Below are 14,143 nucleotides of genomic sequence, written 5' to 3' on the forward strand. Positions count from 1 at the left end.
TAACAGAAGACGTGGGATGAAAATTTTTTTTCATAAATTCTCTAAAAGCATCGAGCGATGTACTTGTGCGTAAAGTATGTACAGGGATAAGGAATTTTCGCAAAGGATGCAGGTCGCTGGATAGAGACCCTTGCGTAATTTTGTTGGAGGAATGAAATCTAATAAAAGTATATAAAGGTCGACTGTAGCTGTGTATTAACTGCCGGGGAAAATTCTTCTTTTTTTTTATCTTCTTTCTTTTAAGATTAACTCGCACGATCGCTTCAACCCTGAAGAGGGTTGGTATCTAATTTTGTATCCGTCCGGGTTCTAAAGTTTAACTTTTTTTTTTTTTCTCTCTTTTCGAGGCACAGGTGTACCCGCGCATAAAAGATTGTCAGATTTTTTCTTACGCTCAAAAAATTTACCCGCATATTTCAGCGGGATCGACAAAATTCGATAACTTTATTGAACGCATTCTGTATCCTATTCACGGGATATTCGGCTTGTACGGGGCCGAAATTCCAGCACCGGTTCAACGGTTATGAAATAGATTACTTAGAACGGTGACGCATTTTTAGGAATATAAAATTCCAGATGTCTTCTGAGTTTATTTGTAGATATTTATACTTCGAAAAATTTCAATTTCACTGTTGAAATCAAGGAGCTGTATTTACATATTCGAAAAACTGGTATCACGTATATATAGGTATATACATACTTTGCAAAGAAAACGATTACGTATTCCGCGAACGTTGAATAAGGGTGAATTAATATTGAAAACGCTCTCTAATATTTGTTGGCCCTAAGATATCCGAAGTACCGGATGTGAATCGTGATGCCGTTGATAATCTGACTCAAAATATTCGATTTTAGAGAAGGCGGAAGAACGAAAAAAGAAAAAAAAATGTCAGTTGTTGTACAATTTCGTTATCGCAAGTTTCAACTATGGATAGTAAGGATAATAACGTGAGTGTAACTAGTACGCGGCATGTTATTCGGTGAACCCGCGGAGAGGATCGGTGAGGATTACAAGAGCGTAGAAGTATAGAACGGGAATCGCGATGTTCCAGGTTAAGCTGTCCTCATACTTAACACACGAAGTTGTAATGTTCGTCGTGTATATCGTAGGGTTCCTCATCCTCATTTTCCGTAGTGAACAACAACCGAGTATAATAACCTGCACGCGATACGATTCCCTCTCCTGTTTCCTCCGTTATCCTTATGAATTTTATCATTGTACAGATTCAAGGGAAACGTACAATAATTCAACGTGTACGTGTACATGACGTGTATCTATACATTATACGCGTATGCGGTATGTATAATTATGTGATGTGCGCTTACCGCGAGCTGCTTTCATCTTTTCATCTTTCCATCTCTTCATCTTTCTTCTGTGTACGCCGTAAGTATGTATAATACGCATGTAGAGTGACAAAGGGAAATATAATTAACACGAAGAGCACGATTCGGTGGATTTAAGAGCTCGTTAATGTGGAGTGAGGTTTTTCTCGTTGTCCATTTTTTGCAAACTTATAAAAATTCGGGTTCTCACATTTGGGTGATCACGTTACTCTTCTCTCTTCGTTTTTTTTTTTTTTTTTTTGCATCCCTCCGAAATATGGGGTGAGAAAATTTACTTTCCATTTTCTATTCATTTATCATGGTATCGAGCATGATTATTTTCCTCCCACGGATCGCGGTTCGAATGAAGAAAAAAATTGAAGAATGGGTCGTATATTTATTCAGGAAAAATTTCAAACGAGGCTCCTTTCCCCGCAGATACGATCGGGGTAACGAAAACGAACTTTGAAACAACATTAATTTTAATTTCACATTCTAATGCACCAATTCGGTAAATACGGACGCCTGAAACGATCATTTTTCCCGGGGTTGAAAATGAAAAGTGGTAAAAGCAATTTATATGTAAAACTGCAAACTTCCGTATTTATGATGGGGATGTATTTTGGAATTCATTTTCGGGGAATTCCGCGATTTGGTGCACCGTTAAATTGTCTGTTTGAAATTTTCCATTGTTCCGCTGCAATCGGCAGCATCTGCATTAGGAACAATGTTATAAACAATGAGGAGCGGTGTAAAAGAGAGAGAGAGAAAGAAGACGATAAAGAGCGTCGGCGTCGCGACGCCAGCTAGCAGGTGGCGCCGTACGTCGGTCTTATCGTCGAGATAGTGAAAGACCTTTCTGTTTCGGAGTGATACGGTTCTCCACGGAAAATCACTCTTCCCGCATTCAGTGTTCGCGCACCCGCCAATCAATTCGTACTCGTTCAAATACGCGAGAATAGGTTTGTAAGAAGAAAAAATAACTCCAAAGGGATTAAAAAAATTATAAGCAAATTGATTAAAATTTAAAAAAAAAAGCGGATAACTAGTGCTGAATATATTTTTTTGAATCACCATTTTGTTTTTGGTTTTTTTTTTTGGATTTTTTTTTGGATTTTCCATTCCGGTATTCTGACCTCGACAACATAGATTATTCATGCAATATAGGTATAGAAAATATTGAAAAACGTTGTGCGGGAATCAAGGACGATTCTATCATCATCATCATCATCATCATCGATATCGTTACTATATCGTCAAAGGGTGACGAGATGTAAAAATGTTTTTTTCACATATTTTCAAAATTCTTGAATAGGATAAGTATAATTATGTGATGAAAGATATGATGATGAAAATATCTGAAAATTTGAAAAGTTTCGGTGTTGTGTATAATTACGTGTAATTTTCGATTGATAATGATATTTTAAAAACAACGAAGAGAAAAATTTTACGAAATACATCCACGATGTTGTTTTATCGTCAATAATCGTTCGATAACAGTGGTACGATGATCATTTCGTGTGAGATGAATAAAATGAATGTCAGTGGCGTTACAAGTGATTTTTCATGTGACCGAAGAGTACTGACAAACGACGGAGAGGGTGATAATATCGAGGTGAGGAAAAGCAGATTTTTATATCTTTTGAATTCCTGTTTTTTTTTTTGTAATCCTTTTAAAAAACTCGAAGCGGAAGCTGCGTTGTAAGTGTATACCGGAGATTAATTGAAGAGATTAAGGAAAAAAGGTTGGTAATTCAGGAGATAAACTCTCGATGTAATGCGAAGGGTAAATTTCGACTACACGAAAGGTCAACCGCATTATCCACCCGGATGAATCGTAAAAAATCTAATCAAATCTCCATTCTTTTATGCATCCGACGCATCCATCGATCGAGAGATCTGTTCTAGTAACGGTGGAGGAAGTGTAAAATTTATCAAGCTATTTCACCAACCCCCGATTTATATCCTGTAAAATAAAAAAAAAGATACGTATTACCGAGGCTTTTCACCTGGATAATAACGCGAAGGTTCTCGTTTAACTTGTATCTATTGAGATGAATCGCACTCCAGCTCCTCCCCCCCCCCACTCAGCCTCCTCGAACCTGCGCCGACTTAAATTACGGTTTCATCGAGATTCATGGAATAATCCTCGCAAGACAAGGTCGCAGTCCTCTCAATTATTTTCAACCCCTAACGCGACACTCAGCTGTTCCCACCGTACCTGGATATACGCCATGGAAATAGCCAAAAAGGAGTCGAGAAATCTGTGATATTTCCGGAGTGGGTCACACAGTCTTTTCCTTTCTCTCTTTTTTTTGTTTTTTTCTTTCACGCGATCATCTCCTTCGTCCTTTCCTCCACCTTGTTGTCGGTGGTGATCGTGCCGCGGCGTATGGCGACCCCCGAAGTTTAATAAATAATAAAATAATTTGCGGCTTTGAAAAGGGCAAACAAAAAAAAAAGAAAGAAGAACCTATGTGCATGTACATATTTATATATACTTATATTTATATATATATATATACATTTCGTACATATAACAGAGGCTACAAAGAGCGATATTAATCCCATTACGAGTCCCACGAGACTTTAGTTTGCGTTATTAAGCTCGTTTTGTAGAGTTGGCAAGGTCGTTTTATTGACTAGACACAGAGATATAAACGAGTTATATAGATACACACGTACCTATGTATACATACTTGAATTCATATAGTATGGTAAAAATCCATTAGCTGAAATACCAGGAGAGGAGAAAGAAAAATAAATTAATGATAAAAAAAAAGATATCTTCTTTCCCTTTGGATCATTGTTAAAACCCGATGAAAGAATTCACCTGAAAATGGAAGCCAATATAAAATAATTGAATAAAGAAATAGAACAAGGAAATAAAACATCTCAAAGAAATCACGATCACCTTCCAGTTCCGCGGACAAAATTGACTTTTTTTATTTCTCTTTCTCTTCTTTTATTTATTTATTTTTTTTCTCCTGTCGCCCATGTGCGATCACCTTTCACGGCTGATTAATTTCGCGATAACGCGATACTCGCCGGTGTCGGATTCAAAGGCGTTGATCACCGAATAATTGTGAAAAAAAAAAAGGAAAGGAAATGGCAAAGTTCAGATGGTATCGCGATACATACTGTATATATCCGAAATCTTCAACTTTTTCGACGGCTATGGCTTTGTAAGTGCGTGTCGTATGCTTATTTAATCAATTTTCCGAGGTTTTTCTGTCCCAAAGTTGTTCGGTATCGCGTTGTTCGTATACCAATAAAACAACCAAGAGCTTACGTGCTCCACGTACGTATAACGTGTCCATGAATAAAATAAATCCATACTCACCTGATACGCGAGTGCAGCGCTCCTGAAAATTAATACGCGACGATCGCGTTGCATCAACATCGTCCGAATGGCAAAAAAAGAACTGAAAAGAATTTCTTCCTTCAGTCCGATTCACCCGCTACGAATTTTCCAGCGATCCGACGCGCGAGCGCATCCCGGTTACCCAATTCGCGCAATGGTCTCTCTGAAATTATTTCATTCATAAAATAATGCGCGTAATCGAGCGACGAGAGATATAACATTCGTGTACACCGCATTAGCCCGCACGTATACAGGGGCACTTTGACACGCAACACTGCATTGAACCAGGTCACTGCACTTGGCCATGTCGAATTTCATTTACGGAGACGAATATCGCCCGCCCCTGGCACGATTACTCGCCCGCGCCAGTAATTCCACATCGTTCGTGACAGTCGTCGTACACCGACGTCCGGACAAACGGTTTTACAAATATAAGAATTCTACAACGAGCACTCCAACGGACTCGCGGGTAATCGTGTCGTTGCGCACGAATTTACGCACGAATTTCGTGGTCGGTTTTCACTTATTGGGCGAGCGGAAAATGTTCCCCGTTTGCGGCCTACCCCACGGATCACATGGCGAACGCTCGATGAATCCTGCAAGGAGGTTTTTCAGGGTCGTCGTCGTCTTGATAAGTGACTATTCGAAATTTCACCACGGGATGTAAAGCCCACTTCGAAATTTGACAATCGCCTAAAAAAGTGATTGTTTCCAGATACGCTTATCGTCAAATTCATTTCGCTTCTCTTCGAGTTTTTCTTTCATTTTCCCGCAGCTGGTTTAATTCTATTTCAAAAAGTCGTACGTTAATCTTTGGTTGGGTACCAACTACGCGTATCCGTTCGATCCTTGTTTCCTTTTCATATCGTTACCCCAATATTTGTTCACAGAGTGAGTTTCGATCGGCGCGCGAACTGCATCGCGGATTACGATGAGATTTGTCGCTATTGAAATTCATGTAACGGTCACGTTGTGCGTCAAGGATAGACCGTACCAGAATCGATTTTAGTTATCAACTATGCACATATTACCAGGTTATAGCGGCGCTGTGAAAAGCCGGCAACCCTATACGGTTGGCAATTTTTTTTTTTTTTTTTTTTTTATTATCGAACACACGATGTTATATGCAGCGATCAACCGAGCTGTCCATGTAACCCATTGTCGAAGACGTAACATCCAACTGTACACCGTATCGGATAAATTTCTATTCCATTTTTTTTCCCACCGAAAGCGTACGCGGAGCGAACGATAGTAGAAAAGAAGAGAGAAAACGTCGAAGAGTCGCGAAATTTTTGTTCGTTTTTGTTCGTTTTTTTTTTCGTTTTTTTTAAGCCACGGCGACATCGGCCGGAGAAACGAGTCGCGCGATTCCGAACGAGATTCGCGTCGCTGAAGCCGAAATATCGCAAGCACGAGACGAGAAAATAAATGAAAATGTACGGGGCGGAATGATTTTTAGGTTTCTAACGTCGCCGGTGCGGCTCAATGATCTCGACAGGGCGAGTAAATATCGGGGATGTGTCTACATTAGGTGTGTATATTTAAAACTCGAGATAAAGTGGAAAGAAGTACAACGTTTCGGAGATTTATTTTTTTCTCACTCCGAATTTCGCCGAAACTTTCGCTTGACTAACGACAACCGAGTGATCCGATTCGCCGAGAGAGACAAATTCGTTCAGAGACGTTTGGAAAAATGAAGGAAACGTCAATATTTCTGGATCCGCGTCGCGGCAACGGATGTGAAAAAAACGATGAATGATAAAAGTTTATTAACATTGTTCCGTGAAAAAAATATTGTAAACGTCAAAGGAAAGTAGATCGTTTTTTCTTCGTCAATCCGATTCGTTCGGAGTTGTATTCTTCGATTGTGATAAATTCGATAACATTTATCGTACTACTGAAATTAATCGTACGCCCGAAGATAATCGATCCTCCTTTTCGAAAAGACAGAAATAACGAAAAAATTAATGCTTTTTAAGGCGACGGTATTTCTGTATAAATAATTCACATCAGCGTTCGGTATCTAGAGCTTTCGCTGTACACTGTGCATCCTACTCACGCGCGATGCTGTCGCGAGTCTAAAATAGATTTTTCCCGCACTTGTGCGGGCTCAAAGATTCTCCGGATCGTTCGGCCGAACAAGAGAGTGACTTTTGATGACAGTGTGATGTACGTACGTTCATCTGGTTATTTTCTTCCTCGTCTACAAGAGGTGCAAAACCAATCTCTGCTAGACTAGAATAAAGATTTCCCCTCTCCTCTCACGGCTCCGACTCGGACGGGAGGTATTGCATGTCACGTCGTACTATACAAAACAGAAATAGAAAATAGAAAATAGAGACGAAACAATTCCATTCTATCGTCGCTTTGTCGATTTTTACAGGCAGTGAAAGCTCTATAATTTGCAACGATGGTTGTAAATCTTTATGTAATTGTACGGGTAGAAAAGAGAGCAATAAAAAAAAATAAAAAAAAAAAAAAAGAAAGAAAGAAAAAGAAAATGAAAGAAAAACACTGCGGTGTACGAGTAGATTCGGTCAGGCGATGGTCAGACGAAATTTTATTAGGACGCTTTTTAAATCCGACGAAATTATATCCCTCTAACGATTTTTCACCCTCTTTTTTTCGGGGCTTTGTTGTACATTGGTTTCGGGAAAAAGGGAAAGCAAAAAAAAAAGAAAAATCAGAGAACAATACGAATTCATGTCTGTACGCTTACGTACGTACATACCGCGCATACCTGTGTGTATATGAACAGGTGTTTCGAGAGGGAAAATAACGAAGAATTCCCTTTCGGATTCTGGACAAGGTTTTCAAATAGGATCGTTCAACATCCGAACGAACAAAGTGGGGAAAGAGAATGAAAATCTATTCCGGTCTCTGAAAAAATTACACCAACTTTATCGCAATTATTCTAATTTATGAAAATTATCAGGTCCGCGGTGAGAAAGCCCGATATATTCGCATATCGCGTGATATTAAAACTTATCGTAAAAAGTCTCTCCGTGATAAATTTTTCTATTCAGATATAATATCATCTGGATTTACGAAGCCACATTACTTTTTCCCTTTAATCATTGTAATTTCGTTTTGCATTTTTTTTTTTTTCGTTTTTTCTTATCCGAGTTCGCACGTAGTACGTATACAGTATATTATATACATGTTTACCGTATACAGTACACGATACACTTGGCCGTTAGCATACGTGATCAGCAAATAGTTGTGTACGTAAATTGTATGTGCATAGGTGAATCATAAATTCCGTCCGCGCTGCACATACGTATGTATATCGCATAGAAGAAAGAAAAAGAGACAATAATTTTATTTTCCCCCGCACGATTTTCAGCGCTATCATTCAACATTTATGATATTTTTACCGCGCGGGCGCACGTTAGGATTGACCATAGAGCTATAAAATGAATAAATAAGTAAATAAATGATGAAAATATACCGTTTACATAGGTACACCTACTACTACTACCTACACCTACGTACGTTGTAAGCGTGATGTGTACGAGAATACAATTTGGAGTAACGAGCTTTTGCGGCGTCATGTAGCTGAACCATCTGGTTGATGAAACTCTTGGGAATAAAAGCTGAACGTCACAAGAGCCGCACCTAACGAATATAACGGTGAGAGTTTTTTTTTCCATCTACACGAATACGGAGCTTTTTCACATCTGACAAATCGGAAGTCAGTTTGGAGAGGCAAAAAAAAAAAAAAAACAGAAGAGCCCGTCGAAAAATTTTGACGAACGAATTTTTCCGCGACGACGCTGATGCAGATCTGCACGGAACGGATTGGCTCCGGTCCAGATAAAATCGTGCAAATTATCGCGACTTTTGACGGGTCGTACGGCTCATCCGTCTATCAACGAGTTTTAGCATTTTTAACCTCGTTGCAAGATATTTTCAGGGAAATTTTACGCGTATCTATTTAAAATATTTACCCTCGCTGCACCGGGAGAGTCGGTTAATTTTTGACGCCCCGTTGCTTCGCTTTTCATAGCGAAACGGATAATGCACATTTTGCATTATTTTCTTTATTTTTTTCTTCTCTCATCCACTCTATAATGTTATTTTTTTTAATCAAGGGATTCGATAATCTGCACGTGCGTGTAATGACATGTATTTAAAAAGGACGTTTTTTTTAATGGATTTTACTGAGATTTTCTTACCCATCAGACGGAAAATCCGTGCGCAAAAAATACATCCGTTTGTAGAAAGTCCGCGAAAATTTATTTTATACCAGAAAAGAATTATGGGCTAAGAATGATCGCTTTTCGGATTATCGTCGGTGTATTATGTATAACGTCAAATTTATATCGAATTTTATTTTCTCTCCGTAAGTCGACTCGCGAAAAAGTAAAGATATTTGAAAAAAATAGGGGCAAAAAAGAGAAGCTCTTCTGCGAGAAAAAAATTGGCGTCACCCATGTGGAAATTTCGGAGGCGTATGTCAAAGGACTTTTTGAAGATTTGTACGTAACATCCACTCGATGCCGAATAAATCACTCGATACTGCGATTATATTCATATTTGAAATATCCTTCGTACAATCTGCTGCACGGTTTTTTAGGTCAACCTGAATTACCCAGAACCGGGAAACGGGGCATTTATTTATCATTTGAATTTAAATTGTTTGTACATTCTGATTCGCGTCATTCGTCTGATTGATTGATTGATTTTGGTTTTGAAATTACCGAGAATTTTTCAAAGTGATAAATTTTATCAAAACTCTCGAGGGTATCAGTTTCTCTTATTTTTTTTTTTTTTTTAATTTTGATCACGTCTTATTTCCTTCTTTCAATTTTATTTTTTGAAACACCCACGGTGAGAACCAGATCCAATGAAAAATGAAACGAAAATGTCCGTTTCACTTTCACCTTTCGGTAGTGTAGGTATATAATATATCTGTCCTCTTGTATGTGCAATATTTGTAATGATCTGAATCGATTCAGGTATAATATGACCACATCCGAAAAGTTTTTATACATAATATTATTTGATTTTTCCTTTCCCTTCTTGCGTATCGTAAAAAAAAAAGGCATCATACATATTATATTTATAGAGAGGGTACGCGGTACGTAGACAGCAATGGTAATATAAATCGAAGTTGGAATGGAAATCGGAAATCAAATTGGCAGCTATATCTGTACCTGGAATCGGATAATCGAATAATCGAAATCTCTTCGCTTCCCAACGTCATGCCCTATATTTTTTTTTTTTGTGTAGGGCACATACATACCGACGTAGATAGATACATCGTTACGCCATACCGGTTTCTTGTGTACGCATTCCGGTTCATTTATTTATTTAACGTACGAATATATCGTTGCTTAAACACGCCGACGTTTCTTCCTGGGGTAAATATAGGTGAATGTGGGATAGCTGTACGTGTATAGAGAAAAACCGATCCCCGGAATAAACCGTAATAAAACAAAAGGGTTGGTTAGTTAGTCAGTTAGTTAGTTTTGCGTGTATCGACGCGGGATGAATAAACGAGGTTATACACGAAGAACTTTCAACCCTCTTTTCTCAAAACCTCACCGAACCTATGTATACCTCAAGTACGATACGTAATTCCGCACACAACCGTTCGTCAACACCCCAGAAAATGGATAAAACTAATCGTAAGAATCGACAGAACGACGTGACGTACAAATGTTTAAACTAATGCTTATCTGCTTGTAAAAAAAAGTTAATGCACGTGTAAAATTAGGTGCCTATCTTCGATCGTGATCCTCGTAGAATTTCGCTTTCGTTTTGTCGACTAACTTGGGGAAAAGTTTCGTACGTGACGTCGTGTAACCTGCCTAACATCATACAGGGAGCTGGGAGTGCAGAGGAAGAGAAAAAGTTGACTGAAAAAAAAAAAGAGAAGGAAAACTGGGGGAGGGGAAAAACTCTTGCAAGGGTTGGCGATTGTATTAGGAGGGAGGAAGGGATTGGGTCAGTATAGCCGGTGGGTCAGCGCTGAATCAATACAACTAATTGGCCTCCAGAGATGCCCTCCCTTCCCCCTTCGTTCGCGTCCACCGTGTGCGTGTGTGTATACACATAGGTGAACAACACACCTCTCTGACATCGTCGACAACTCAAAACAAGTTATTTTTTCATTCTTTTCTCTTCTGTTTCTCTCCTTTTTTTTCTCAACAACCTGCTCTTTCATCATCACGCAAGCTGTAATCGTAATCCCTGGAAATTGTTTCGCAAAAAAAAAAAAAAAAACAAAGTTTTTTTGAAATTAAATTAACCTTATATTTGTTTAATTAAATTGGACGGATTCGGAAAAGTGTGTTTTTGATGTGTTTCAAATTTTTGTTCTCAACGAGATTTCATACCACGGATACCTGCGTGAGAATAAAAAAAAAAAACAAAAAAACGCTTTCAAAACGAATTAATATGGTCGCAGACTTTCTTTTCGCTAACTTTGAAAAGGGTTGAATTTTCCTTCGGGGGAAAAAAGAAATAAGCAAATACCTCCAATTCCGGGCATCCAAAAATAAAACGTTGAAGCCTGAATATTTGAAGGCCTCAATGAGACGTCGCCTGCAATTTTATTTATTTTATTTTATTTTTTTCTCTTCCTTCTCTTTCGCTGATCTCGAGCCATACAATTTTTGTACCTCTACTCGAATCACCGCAGCTGCGTAGGGCGTGGAGTTCCACATATTCGTGTATCATAATCTGACGAAGAAGATAAGCCTGAGAAACTTGATTACATATGTGTGCACACTCTATGTACCTTTCTACATACATATGTATGTACTCTATTTCTTCATCCCCTATACCATCCGTTGGGATTCCGTGCGACCCGCAACCCCTTATACCTACCCCAATACTCGAGACACCGAACCCGTACGAGTATACACGCGAGGAGATAAAACGCGATTCTTCGGCGGAAAGCTAAAATTCACCCCCCCCTCGAACACCTTATGCTGTAAAAGAAGATGATGAAAAGAAAAAAAAAACGTAAAGAAAACAGCGAAAAAAAGGAGAACGGAATTATCAACGAAACTTTGTTTCAAAAAAAAAAAAAAAAAAAAAAACAATTGAGACGTACAAATTGGTATAGACGTGAAATTATTCCGAAATTAATTAAATCCAGTATGAAATAAAATACGAAATTCCGAGCAGGGAGAGAACATAGAATTTCGACCCACTCCGAGGGTTTGCTTCTATATATACATTTTATACATCCGTTTTTCTTTGTTTTTTTTTTTTTTTTTCCTTTTTCTCTTTCTTCGTTTAATTGTAGAAGTCTGTAGAGTTTGAAAATTGCGAAACGTCTGCAGCGGAAGTAAAATATACGTTAGGCCGCAGTAATTCACGATCGGTAGGTCTGTATAGTCGCGTACATATACATGTATACGTATAGTACACGATATAAATAAAGGGTAAAATTATGTAGGTAGCAATTAGTGAGCAGTCTTTCCTTGTACGACATAACGTGTTACAGTATAGATCGCGATACCGGGTTGAATGTGTATGATATAAAGCTGCACATAGGAATACAGGGGTGGGCAAGGGGGTACATGGAATAAGATTACGAATAGAAAAATGAAGAATTAAGTCACGTTATATTCGACGTTATCAGATCTGAAGGGCGGTGGGGGCGAAAATTGTTTTCCAGTTGGCGTGTTTACGTTCGCGTATACATACAATGTATACGTACGTCCAATCTGGCGCTTTGTGTTACATACTTTCGGATTTTGTCGCATGTCGCATGAAACGCGGCTAAAATGAGAAAAATATCAAACGGCGGAATTCGCGAACGTAGTACGTAAGTATGTAAGTAAGTGTATAGGTATTTACATTATACACATGTAACACAGCTGGTGGTGGTGGTGCCTTGACGGAACCCGGTTTTTAGCCATATATAATAATCGGGAAAATCGATAGCGAACATCGACCACGAGTCAAACTAACATCCGCCAAGCTTTACGTCATTCGTTAAATTTTGAAGAATATTAATATTCACGCATACATACGATACGATATAGCGCGTACATTTTTGCCCGAATTGTAACCTAAGCCATTAGGTACCCGAAACACACACACATGTACGACACACCTGTGCCTACGTATGTACGTACGACACACGACGTATATCGCGAATCGCGTGAAAGGGTTAAAAATAGTTTCGCTCGATATACATTATTAACGATTGCTTGTAATTAGCACTTGTGGCCATCGCGAAAGTAAAGGAAAGGTGAATATAGAAAAAAGGCATTCGGTTCTGATGCAGTGCTGTTGGTGCGCGGAATTCGGATCAAATTTTGTAAATTTTTTTTATCAATTTAACGCCTACGTCCGTACAGGCGTAGTGTGAAATTAATATTCCAACGATCGTATAAAATTGAGCCAATGGAATCGTTGGACGGGCTAGAGATACACTCGAACGTCATCGCGTCACAATTTAGATAGCGTTCGTATAAAACTGCATTGATTGATTTCTGCACGATTATAACCGAATACGCAAATTGACGACAATCCGATTATCGTCGTTATACCCGCATTGTTCTGAAACCGAATTGCATATTTTACCAAAGTGTATATATACATATTCGGATTTACTTTGTCGCGTCGAATCGTGCGATTTATTTATGCATCGTCGTTGGAATTAAAATTTTCTTTTGTCGTCCGCACGTCTGTAATTTACGTCCACGTGTATATATATATGTATAGGTGCGACCGACGACTGTAATGAGAGTCGTTCGTTCCAAATTTAAGCTCTGAAATTTTAATTATCGCGGGTAAACATTCGGATCGGCTATTTCGTCGACGACAATTTCACGGTTCTATGCGGCATTTTATTCGTCATAACGAACGTCGGGTACGTCGTTTCGATGGCTTCATTTAATCAAGGTCGAATCGAATCACTGTCGATAAATTAGCCTCTAATCGAATTGACGCTGGCTACGTTCTTCGATCCGATTTTTAGGTTTAGAAAGAACAATGGAAAATAAAAAAAAATGAAAAAACACACGACGTTGTCGGATGCAAGATTATTTTATTTCGTTTCCTAATTTTGTCGCGCGCGTGTGTGCGTGTGTGTGAATTATGGTTATCATTATGAAGCACGCGTCAGTCGGGTTCCCCGTATATAATACGACAGTGTAAAATTAATCAACGCTAAGAGGCTTGAGAACTCGCTTGAGACTTGAGATTCCGCTGCGCGACTCGCGCGGATTAGACCGACAGCGAAAGAGTAGAATTAACTGGCTGCAGCTAAATCGCTTTAATGCACCGAATTCGTCATGAAAATTAGGTCGGAACTAAGAATTACATTTTAATGTGCGTGGCTGTTGTAGTTTTTTTCATTTCGAGATGATTTTATCCCCAATTATTCGTCTGCCAGACGATGAAAAACGCACTTCTGTCCTATGTTGTAGCGTACGCGAGCAACGATTCATTTTTCCTTCCGAAAGCGGAGCGAAAATCCCGCTTTCG

General features: G+C 38.8%; 1 protein-coding gene across 7 annotated transcripts in view; it reads left to right on the top strand.

Moving 5' to 3' along the window:
• The first annotated feature begins 1,597 nt into the window (after positions 1-1,597).
• The window catches only part of LOC105683568, a 40,702-nt gene continuing 28,156 nt past the window's right edge, over positions 1,598-14,143 (top strand). For 2 of the 7 annotated variants that reach the window (XM_048652662.1, XM_048652663.1), the window contains exon 1: positions 1,608-2,938. The gene's annotated coding sequence lies outside the window, so the exon portion shown is untranslated. Of the gene's footprint in view, positions 2,939-8,149; positions 8,321-14,143 lie in introns of all 7 variants that reach the window. The other 5 variants (XM_020850975.2, XM_048652661.1, XM_020850976.2 and 2 more) reach the window with 5 other exon arrangements.

Source organism: Athalia rosae, chromosome 3 (genome assembly GCF_917208135.1).
Source record: "Athalia rosae chromosome 3, iyAthRosa1.1, whole genome shotgun sequence".
In the NCBI taxonomy this organism is placed as follows: domain Eukaryota; kingdom Metazoa; phylum Arthropoda; class Insecta; order Hymenoptera; family Athaliidae; genus Athalia; species Athalia rosae.